The sequence below is a fragment of the Mobula birostris genome, chromosome 19 (assembly GCF_030028105.1).
Source record: "Mobula birostris isolate sMobBir1 chromosome 19, sMobBir1.hap1, whole genome shotgun sequence".
Lineage (NCBI taxonomy): Eukaryota > Metazoa > Chordata > Chondrichthyes > Myliobatiformes > Myliobatidae > Mobula > Mobula birostris.
In genome coordinates, this window is record NC_092388.1 from 43661083 (window position 1) to 43673678 (window position 12596).

General features: G+C 40.3%; 1 long non-coding RNA gene across 1 annotated transcript in view; it reads right to left on the reverse strand.

Moving 5' to 3' along the window:
• Positions 1 to 5131: 5131 nt before the first annotated feature.
• The window catches only part of LOC140212557 (uncharacterized), a 485064-nt gene continuing 477599 nt past the window's right edge, over positions 5132 to 12596 (reverse strand). Inside the window, exons 4-5 of the long non-coding RNA XR_011889745.1 lie at positions 6813 to 6946; positions 5132 to 5174 (exon numbers count right to left, since the gene is read on the reverse strand). This is a non-coding gene — a long non-coding RNA (uncharacterized lncRNA). The remainder of the gene's footprint in view (positions 5175 to 6812; positions 6947 to 12596) is intronic.

The window sequence follows — 12596 nt, forward strand, 5'->3', positions numbered from 1 at the left end:
TTGACTCCAAAGCAACAGCTATTTGTTGTATTAAGGAAGTCAAGAACAAGATAGGAAATTTTACAATTAGAAACCACAGTGATGCCACAAAAAAGTCAGCAGACGTCGTTAAGGATACCCATCACCCAGGACATACCCTCTTCTCGTTGCTACTATCAGGGAGGAGATACAGGAGCCTGAAGTCACATACACAAGGATTCGGGAACAGTTTCTTCCCCTCTGCCATCCGATTTCATGATGGACATTGAACCCATGAACAGTACCTCACTATTTTGCTTTTTGCACTATGTATTTAATTCAGCATTTTTAAAGATAAATATCTGTAATTTACAGATTTTTTTTATCATTATGTATTGTAATGTGCTGCTGCCACATAACAACTTTCACTATATATGCCGGTGATATTAAACCTGATTCAAGAGAGATACTAAGGACCACTCTTTCCACATCATGGGCATGGAATTCTGGAAGTCTCCCCTCTGAACTCCTGACAGAAATTTAAAAAAAGATTAACAGATTATGTTAATCCAATACTTTGAGAGTTACAGAACCAAGGCAAGTAATAAATGTCAAGGTATAGAGTATCCAATTCAATCGCAGAATGAAGCACCTGGAATATGTCCTCAACTATCCAGGAATTCATCAATTTTACAGCTATGTTCTACTTTATATGATTTGCTTCCAGATCTAATAATCTGGTTTACTTAATCTCAGCCAATTTCAGTCCATTATCCAATGATGGTCAGGCAAAATCTGACAGCATTTGTGTTCAATGGAATGAAATCTAGCCAGGCGTTACATTGTCTAGTGATGGCTGACCAGTGTAGATTACTGCCCTTAAAGAATAGCAAAAAAAAAATTTCACAAAGTTACCTTATGTTGTTCAAGATTATTCATGCTCACTGAGATATAATTATGCTTAGATAAACAACCACCACAAGTTTATTTAATCAGCAACAAACCAGAACATTGGTTTCAGCATACAAATAATAGCCAGTTGAGTCAGTTTCTATAGAGGAAACAGTACTCATACAGCTACATTCCAAGTTTAAATCCAAACCTCCCAGATTAATGGAAGGTAAGAAAAACAGTGACAAATAATTTTTGGAAAGGGAAATGCAACTTTACTGGACTCATCCTAATTTCCAAATGATTCTAATATGTTGCCACGTTCCACGTCACATGCCAGTGATAATAAACCTGATTCTGATTCTGTTCTCAACTACTAAAAGAAAACACACAAGTTGCCCTAATTTTCACACTTCCTCCCAGCAACCAATAATTCTTGCTAACATTAAACTTGCTAATCAGGGCAGCTGATTAAATACATCTGTTGGTGTTTGTTCCAATATACACACATCTTGTTATTACTTATCAAAGCCTACTAAATGTATCGATGCAGTTATAAAGAAGGCAAGGCAGCGACTCTACTTCATTAGGAGTTTAAAGAGATTTGGTATGTTAACAAGAACACTCAAAAACTTCTATAGATGCACCGTAGAGAGCAGAGCATTCTGACAGGCTGCGTCACTGTCTGATATGGGATGGCTACTGCACAAGACCAAAAGAAGCTGCAAAGGGTCAAAAATTTAGTCACCTCCATCTTGGGTACTAGCCTACAAAGTACCCAGGACATCTTTAAGGAGCGGTGTCTCAGAAAGGCAGCATCCATTATTAAGGACCTCCACCACCCAGGGCATGCCCTTCTCTCACTGTTACCATCAGGTAGGAGGTACAGAAGCCTGAAGGCACACACTCAGCAATTCAGGAACAGCTTCTTCTCCTCTGCCATCCAATTCCTAAATGGACATTGAACCCTTGAACCCTACCTCACTTTTTTAAAATATAAAGTTGTAGCCTCCTGGTAAGCCTCAGGCTCGCTCAGCTCGCTTTCGTCTAGGGGGAGCAGCCTTCGGCCCTGCCAAACTGGGTAATAAAGTTTGTGTGGATGCTGTGTGATGTGCCCCACCCCGCCAAATAACAGACAGCACACAATGTACGATTTACAGATTACACTTTATAGATTTTACTGGAAATATATGTTATTAATAGAGATACAATACCAAAGGAAAGTAAAAGGTGCCAAACTTATCAAAGTTCAACCACTTCGTGCACAAACGTTGGAGCTCAATTAACGGAGTCCTCTTTCCACCATTCAATCCCCTCTGACCTCCTTGACCCGCCGCCTGGGACCAACCACGGTGGTTGACCAGACGCTCTACACGAGTCTGTCCTCATCTCCTCTCCTTGCCGAAGACCCTGGGCCTCGGACTCCTGCTCGGAGTCCGTTCTGTCGGCCAGCTTACAACATCGTGTCTCCTCTCTCTGTCCCCATCACACCTTCTGCCCAAAGCCCACGAAAACAATAGCTTACAGACACACAAGAAAGAATAACGTCTATCCCAATTGGTTAGCAAATGAATACAATTCTCATTATCAGTAATTATAACCCAAACAAGCTGCTATAGAGAACTACTGTCCCAGCAGTTAACATCACAGAGCAGCCATTTTATTATAACATAACAAAGAGGCCATTTTATGAGCCTCAGCAGTAACTTAAAAGAAGAAACCCTTTACACAGAGTTTCTGTTTTTTGCATAATTTTTAACCTATTCAATATACGTATACTGTAATTGATTTACTTATTTATTTTCTCTGCTATATTATGTTTTACGTTGAACTGCTGCTGCTAAGTTAACAAATTTCATGACACATGCCAGTGATAATAAACCTGATTCTGAATCTGATTCTAAAGAGTGCTCCATCCAGGAGATGAACCTTGTGCTTCGTTGCACAAACTGCGTAATGGTACCACCAATGGAAGCAGGCATAGAAAGATGCAAAATTACAAACCTTCAAGAATATGCATTAGCAATATGTACTGAAGCTCATGGAAAGTAAATCCTCATCTCAAAGTCACATTTCTTTTTGGTAATTAAGACACATTCATGTGTGGAAATCCATTGTGCAGGTAACATTAACATCTTCCTACAAGTTTATCAAGCTATTGGGCCATTTAATGGATTTATCAAAATGGGTTTGGTTTATTTGCTGTTTTGCTTAAGAACCAATTTATTTCTTCCTTAAAATGTATTTGTGATTTCTTTCAATGGGCTCTTGTATGTATTGTAGATACTGGCTGCCTTTTAATTTTAAAAGAAGAAAATTTATCGCTTTGTAGTTGTAAACTTTAGTGTTCTGAGTTAGTTCAGGACTGCAGATAAAAGTGAATGTTGATTATACAACTGTGCACAGTAAGATCCAATATGCTAGTGGAATCCTTTTTCGACAACCTTTTCAGAATCCGGTTTATTACCACTGGCATGTGTTGTGCAATTTGTTAACTTAGCAGCAGCAGTTCAATGCAATACATAATATAGAAGAAAAAAATAAATAATAATAAATAAATCAATCAACCACAGAATATGGAATTTGAATAGATTAAAATCGTGCAAAAGAACAAAATAATATATATTAAAAAGTGAGGTAGTGTTCACTGGTTCAAAGTCCATTTAGGGATCAGATGGCAGAGGGGAAGAAGCTGTTCCTGAATCACTGAGTGTGTGCCTTCAGGCTTCTGTATCTCCTTCCTGATGGTAACAGTGAGAAAAGGGCATGCCCTGGGTGCTGGAGGTCCTTAATAATGGACGCTGCCTTTCTGAGACACTACTCCTTGAAGATGTCCTTTTTCTAAGAACGAAAGAAGGCATAGGCCAGAAAATAACACCTGAACTTGCAAATCATCATTATGGAATCTTTTACGAGAGAGGGAAAGGAAATTTATTTAAAATTATTGCCTGAAAGAAACAAAGGAGCAGGAAGTGGTAAAAATCTCACTATGGAGACAGTGCAGTCATCTGGGGAGCAAACGACACAATGATTCGACTGTTAACCTGTTCACTGCCAATGAAGCAGCTGCGATGCTGGTGGGTGAGAAAAAGTTGCCTTAATTAATTAGATTCCAAAGCAAGGCAATGCACTTCCCCAACCACCCCCCCACACAAAAAAAAACAAAACAATACATACAGTAACCATCAAGTGATGACCTGCTCAATGCTGGTGTTCACAGGGTGAGAATTAAGTCATTGGATAATCAGATTGCACACTGCCTCCCAGGTGGAGTGGGACAAACGCATGCAGAGACAAATTCAAGAAACAGGCTACAAATATTGCCCGTTGCACTACTTCTCCCAAAAAAGGTGGATAACCTGAGTGAGGATCAGCAGCAAGGAAGATGGACCTTGTGTCATGGCATTAAGGTATCTTATTGACTGTGGAAAGAGGGTGTCTGTAGTGATTATGTCCATTCCTGTACCCTTTGTTGAAATTTACAGTACTCTTTCTGAGAGACTATATATACATATTCAAGAAATCTTTTAATATAATACATGGCATGTTATCTTTGTATACAAGGTACACGCTACCTTTTGTTACACTTTAATCATCTATGGTCCTTTCTGAAAGTAGCATATATCTCCAATAGCAGAGGTCAGAGGCACCAAGGTTAAAAATGAAATGCTGTGATTTAGCAAAACACTATCCAGTAACGACTCTGAAATCACTTATCGAAATATTGCACTGTGTTTTCTTCATTTTAGACTGTTTTTTTCTATTTGCGTCCTTTGGTCAATCAAAGGGATTTTTTATTACAGTCTCTCTGTGCTGTAATTACAGATGCTGTCACTTACATGATATTTGACACAGAATCCAGCAATTCTTCATTCCAATACACAACAGTCCCTTGGTGACAATCTTGGTGACATGATTCGATGTCACCAATAACACTGGACAACCAATTTTTTCAAAGGTGTTGCTTCCTCAGAGTTCTGTTTCTTTATGATAGACTGCTTGAAGATGAATACAAATATAATTTCAGACTACTTGTATCATGTAGGAATTTGAAGAAACAACAAATTAACTTTTATTGAATATAATGTGTTTAATTGCATAATGGTGCTGATGCTTTGCAACAGTTCAACTAAGTTAATAATATTTTGTTAATGATTTTCATTTGTACTCAGTGTCTGAGGCTTCTCGCTTAAGTGTCCAACAATAATTCACCAGCATTGATGGATTCCAGTTGCCCTGGTATCTTTTCTCCATGACCACAACATCCTGGTGAAACCTTTCACCATGCTCGTCACTAACAGCACCAAGATTTGCAGGGAAGAAGTCTAAATGGGAATGCAGAAAATGAATCTTTAGTGACATGTTGCATTTCATGGTTTTGATACCGAGAAAAATTTCAACAACTTCCTTGAATGCCTTCCATGTGATTTTCTCCGGACCCACTAGAAATTCTTCAAATTGCCTGTCATTGATGACCTGTTTGACTTGTGGACCAACAAAAATGCTTTCCTTAATCTTGGCATTAGTTATTCTGGGAAGCATCTGTCTCAAGTATCAAAATGCTTCATAGCAATTTTTGTGCCTGGTGATAGCAAATTCCATCCTTACAGTCCTGAACCCAATAATTATTACTAAAATCTGTCCTGCCATGCAGCAGCCGTGCCGCCTAAGCATGCCTGGACAAGATAGGAAACTTTCCAGCTTACATTGTAGGCAACATTTTAATTGACTTGAATTATGAATTGAAATAATAAACATAAGTGATTTCAAAAATGGTGTGTGATAGAGAAATTTCATGGTGATTTTCATGATCAGTAGCCCAAAATACATAAGATACACCTAAAGGTATTCAGGAAGCAAAATCTTTGTTGTCCCGTGTAATATGTGCATTAGAGAACAAATCTCACAATGAATATTACTTATGGTTGCCACTGAAATGTCATGGAATTTACATGGAAGATCTGCAATACTAAATCAGAAGAAATTGACAATAGGATCTTCATAACCTAACAAAAAGTTGATTAGTCCATTCCACGTTTCTTTAGAATTTTGGCAAGCTAAACTGAAGGACATCAAAAATACAAATAATAGTTATTTTAGAAATGAGTTGAAAAAGAGTCGTGCTCTTGAAGAATACACTACAGAGATTTGTATCCAGGCAGACATAAAAATGAATCTAAAAACTGATTTCACAAAGCTAAATCTTAACTAAATAATTTGTTTCTTTTTCCAGAACATCAAAATCCAAAACAAACAGATTACCTCCAGAGGTTTTATTCACGTAGTTTTAACAATTCAGAAGAAAACTCTGTGATATAAGTATCTTTCTGCTCACTCTGACAACCCAAATGTATTGCTACATTTCTGGAGTAAAATCAAATAAGCATTTGTTCATACTTGCCGATTGAAACTACCAGTCAAACAATCACTTCTCAACATGAAAGCATTTATCTGCTATATTTAGGATTGTCAATGTATTCCTGGAGAGCTCTAGTCTCCAAATGTTCTGCCCCTAGCCATTATCGGCTGTCCAAAACATCCATCATTGCAAAGAGCCATCTTCTGATGCCAATTGGAAATCAAACAGACAGTACTTTGTCCTATCAGATATTTGCGAATATCAGTCAGATAACACCTGCTACCACACCACTCCCAAAGTTTTGAAATTCTTAAAGCAAATAAGCTCCAGGAATATAAAGAGAATTAATGTCCTTTCGGTTTTATAAAAATCTTACATACAGTAGTAACCTAAACATTAGGTCCTTATTTACTGCATATTCCAGGACAATCTGAGGATTGGTGACTCTCGCTTCTCAGTGTCTTTGAATAGAGCTTTCATATTAGACAGTCCTCAAGAGTGGGATTCGCTTATTCTGTTTTCCTGGTGAATGACTCCAAGGACACACAAACAGTCTGGCAGTCGGCATGATGCATATTTAAGAGGGTTAAACAAGGGCACCTACCTGTTCTTTGACTGAAGCCAGAATAGCAGAAGTGGTCTCTGGCTCAGAGCCATCTCCATTGGAAGCAGTCAGCATCGGGCTCAGCAAGTTATTTTTCTCAGATGCAGATGGCTGCTCTGGAACTGGCATAACTCCTGCATAATTTGAAACAGAATGGGACGAGGAAGAGGGATAGAAACAAAAAGAAAGCATGTTAACATATAATTCATGTAGGCACTTATCTGATAAGCAGCTCAACAGATACAGGCTTTCACTTCTGCACTGTCCAACTGTTGTCCCACCTCACTTCAGCGCTTCACCATTTCCTTTTATTCCTTCTTCCATCTTCCATAAATCTACCTTCCCCTTGGATGTATTCTTTTCGCCATTGATAATAAAGTCAATCTACAGAACTAGTGGAAAGCTGTTCTGTTTAAAATACCTACACACCAGAACCAAGGTAACACAACTTTGCAGTAAAGCTGCAGTGCCTCAGTGATGCTTGATTTTGCATGGACTTAGGCTGATTCCACTGCCGAAACATTCATTGAAATATGATAGGTTCGGTCTTGTACTTAGCTTTCCAAGGACAAACTTTTTTTCCTATCAAGTTGCCTCTGCTGCACCATAGCCTTCCAACAATAACAAAAGATTCATGGCAGAAATATAGTCTGCTTCCAATACTTTGGGAGCAATATCTCAGTGAAGACATGTATTGAGGACGAAATGCATTATTTCCTTTAACACACCAGCAAAGACTTTGATTGATTGAGCATGCTATTTGAACATTAAAGCTTCAGACCTGGATCAAGGTCTTTGACAGCAGTAATCCCTCCCTTCTTAAAATGCTTTGAGGCCTGGGCTAACTATAGTCAGCATCTCGAGGCACTGGGAAAATATCACTAATGCTAATTCATCAAATTCTTTCGGACTCACTGTAAAACCAAGCAAACCATATGGTGCCCTCTCCCAGACCAATACCCACAGTATTAAGGCCATTGTTATTCTTAGTGGGCAACACTGGGTGGGCTACATCATTCATACATAGCCCACCCAGTTTTCAGAAGGGAAAAAAATATTGGCAGACAAAGGAAACTATCCAAGGATGTGCCTCAAATCATACCCACTAATTCCTGGGAATCCCTTGCCCATGATCACTCAAAGGAACATATTGGAATGATACTGATAATCCCTGAAGCCATGAATCCAGAACAGACAGCAGCTCTGCCAAAACAGCAGGATTACACCACTTCATGAACTATCAAATCTAACCAACACACGTCCCCAACTGTGGATGAATCCTTTGAATCCTTAATCTCCAATACCTGCCTAATACGTATCACAACACCCTATTCTCCAAAAAATTCCCATTTATTTCTAATTGACCACCTCACCTCACCCACTGATCGCTCTGACTTGTCACTAAGAATATACTCTGCCCATCTCATCAAGTTAGCTCACAATCTTAAAGAGCTATCTTGGTACACTTGTCAATCTTTTCATTTCCAGAGACAAATTCCCTAGGCATTGGTCAATCTTCATTTCATACTCCTACCATCAGGGTTCCAGTATAGTTCTTGAAATTCAGTTTCACACCTTCTCTACTTTTTCCTATATTCCTGGAATATGCAGTGAAAAATAATACGCTGTTTGTTTTAGCTTTCCTACCAAACTGGATAATTTCTTGTTTTCCATATTTTACTCCACTCAGTTAATATATTTGCTTTTGTAGTCTCCATATGTCTTCATCATAACTTGCTTTCTTTCCTACCCGCTGTGTCATCAACAAACTTCATAACCGTACCTTTGGTCATTCTATCCAAGCCATTTATATAAATTGCAAAGAGGTGAAGCCTCAGCACCCATTATTGTGACACTCATTACAACCTACTAAACAGAAAAAGACCCTTTTATACCTAGGGGTTGCCCTTCTTATCTCCTCGTACCCCGATTCCATCTTGTCTTCCTTTCTCCATTCCCATCACAGCCCCATTGCCTCATCTTCCCAATGTGCATCCAGCCATTATACACATTCATCCTCTTTCAGGTGCCGTACATCTTCCGGCTCTCCACTTCTTTCTGTAATAAAGATCCAAGCAGCTCCCTTGCTCTAACATTCATCTGCCATAGCCACACCTATCTTTATAGCTACTTTGATCAAACTTGTTCCAAACCTACTCTAGCAGCATTCCCTACTTCTTTCTCCACAATATCAACGACTGCATTGGTGCTGCTTCCTGCACATAAGCAGAATGATCAATTTCATCACTTCCGCCAGCCCTCGATTTCACTCAGGACAATTCTGATACCTGTCTGTCCTTTCTGGGTCTCTGCCTCTGTCTCAGAAAGCAAATTATCTGCTAACACTCAAAATAGAATAAACCCACTGACTCTCACAGCTATTCTGACAATACCTCCTTCCACTCAACCTCTTGTAAGGATGTCATCCCTCACTCTTCAGAAAGAAACAAATCACCAGAAAAGCTCAGTGGACCAAGTGGCGTCTGTGGCAGTAAAGAGATAGTCAATGTTTCAGGTTGTGACCCTGCTTCAGTTGTTCTCAAGGGTATCTGAAATGTTTGCTTTCAGGGAACATGGCTTCACCTCTTCTGTAGCTGGTGCAGCCTTCATTTACATAGCGCCCATTTTCCAGACTTCTGCTCTGTTGGCATTGGTATAACATTGGCATTTATTTCAAGGGGAACAGAACATAAAAGCAAGGAGATAATGCTGAACCTTTGAAAGACACTAGTCAGGCTGCAGTTGGAGTATTGTCAACAGTTTTGGGCCCCATATCTCAGAAAGGATGTGTTGTCATTGGATAGAGTCCAGAGGAGGTTCACGAGGATGATTCCAGGAATGAAGGGGTTAACATATTAGGAACGTTTGGCAGCTTTGGGCCTGTACTCACTGGAATTTAGAAGAATGCATTGGGGGGAATCTTACTGAAACCTACCAAGTAGTGAAAGGACTAGATAGGGTGGATGCAGAGAGCATGTTTCCTATGGTGGGGGTATCCAGAACTAGAGGGCATAGCCTCAAAATTGAGGGGCGACCTTTTAGAACAAAGGTAAGGAGGATTTTTTTTTAGCCAGAGAGCAGTGAATCTGTTGAATGCTCTGCCACAAACTGCAGTGCAGGCCAAGTCCGTGGGTATATTTAAGGCGGAAGTTGATCGTTTCCTGATCGGTCAGGACGTCAAGGGATATGGCGAGAAGACGGGTGTATGGGGTTGAGTGAGATCCAGGATCAGCCATCATGTAATGGTGGAGCAGACTCGATGGGCTGAATGACCTAATTCTGCTCCTATGTCTTATAGTTTTACCATATCTTCCTCCAGATGTAACAGGGATAAAAGTTCCTCTGATCCTCACCTCTCACCCAATCAGCCTCCACATCCAGCACATCATCCTTCATCATTTCTGCCAGCTGCAACAGGATCCCACCATCAACCACATCTTGTCCTCTCTGGCACTTTCCTCAGCAAACAGTCTCTCCATGTCTACCTGCTTTGTCCATCCCACCCCACCCATACCTTTCCATTCCTTGGCATTTCTCCATATAGTTACATGAAGGTGCAAAACCTGTCCTTACGCCTGCTTCCTTAGGAACTGAAGCAGCCTTTCCATGTCAGCCAAAGACTCGCATGCACCGACTCTAAACTCGCACTGCATTTGGTGCTCTCCATGCAGCCTCCTCTACAAGAGCAAGGCCAAGCGTAGATTACACACCGTTTTGGAGAGTACCTGCTCTCTGTCTGCAATGGCCACTTCAAGCTCCTGTTGCAAGCCCTTTCAACTCCCTTTCCCCTTCCCACATCAAGCTGCCACTCTGGGGGAGGCCAAACACAAACTAGAGGAACAACAGGTTTCACCGGGGCAGTCCACAAACCGATGATACAGGCATTAAATATTCTGACTTCATGTAACTCACATTCCTTGTGCTCCTTTGTCTCTCCTGATCTGGCACGTTTCTCCAAAGCACACCTTCCTGCCATTCAGTTTTCCTCCCCTTCCTCACCTGGTTATACCATGTACTTACAATGCAGTTATACATCATACTAAATGGGTCTGCACAGCCCAGTCTCCAACTGGTGTCATCTGCCCACGACCCCTCCCTTATCTAGTTCCACTTATCAACTTCCTTACATACCTGATTCCAGCAACTACAGCCTCGTGGCTTCACTCATCATGATCTAGTCTCTACCTCCAACCCAATCCCTACCAGGTTTCAAACCCCCTTTTTTCCGCCCCTCTCTCCTTACATTTCTACTTATCACCCACAGTGTCTCTGGCATCTCCCCCTTTTCCTGGCTCCACCTACCTACCCTTGTGTTAACCCTCTCTCCCATCTCTCTGTACTGACAATATGCCCACTACACTCTCAGTCCTGATACAGGGTCACAACCTGAAACATCAACCATCCCTTTGCCTCCACAGATGCTGACCGACCTGCTGAGTGCCACGTTACACCTTAAACATACAGAGCTGAAAATACATTTACCACCAGCTCTACGCAAAGGGGTCATCTGATTTGTCATTTATTGTTCTGCTCTCTATTCCAAGTTTCTACATGTATTTAAACTTGTAGTCATTTCTAGTCAAAGAAATAGATGGAATGGGCTCAAACACTGAAGGATACATTGTTGATTTTGTATCGATGAATCTGTGAAATTGCCCTAGCAATAAGGCATGACTTATTGCCCAAGCAAAGGGTATTTGTAGATGGTTCAGGAGAAGAATACCACTTTATAAGAGGCCAAATTAATACGATATTCAGGGAGCCTCTCGACCTAACCTCTGCAAGGAACATTAAGATATTTGCTTTTCATTAAAGATAAACTCACTGAAGATGGTCAACTGCTCAAGTTACAAATATGATTTCTGAGCAAGAACAGCATAAGTGTCAGTCAATCACAGTAATGAAACATTATATATCCAGCTCCTTCCAGGATAGACATAAAAATATTTATGATATTTCAGAGATTGACATCCACTCTTACACAGAGCAACCATTGAGATGCTGTAATCAAAGCAAGCTTACTACATTTCATTCACTTGCCAGAAACCAGCAGGCTTTGCCAGAATTACTTTGCAGGGGCTACATGTCAGCTCTGCTCTGTACTGGAACGGAGAAAATTTCTATTGCTGCAACGTTCAATTGATATGGGACCAGAACCAGCTAATCAGATCAATGACTGGAATTACAGCATCCTGCAGTAATTTGCTGTGTTACACAGATATGTACAAGCACAAGAAACCAAGCCGCATGCAATGAAAGTCTTTGAAAAGAAATGCGATATAATAATCCATTGTAATACAATAAAAACTCTCTACCAGCTGAACAATCATGGAAGGAAGTTGTTGTACTTGGTAGATGTGAAGATCTGTGGTGATCTTAACAACAGGAAAAGACAGTCTTTATGAGCAGCTAAGAACTGAACTTATATTGAGAAGATGGCTAAGCAAGGAGGAGACAAACTAGACAGCATTGTTATGCATGACGAGCAGCACTTTCAGTACGCTGGATGAATTCAGCAGGTCGGGCAGCATCAGTTAGAAACGATGAGTCGACGTTTCGGGCTGGAACCCTTCGTCATTGTTATGTGTGAGCTGACCATATCTGACATCAACCTTTGCAGAAAAAATTCCACCACACTGCCATGGTTGCTTCATTAGAATGGTAAGAAATAGCTTTTATAAATCAAACACTCCAAGCCAAGAAATAATGTGCAAAGTGGAGTTAATCTCCCTTATTCACTAGATTTTTGCCCTTCTTTGCGTTCCGATGTTGTATTATCATAGT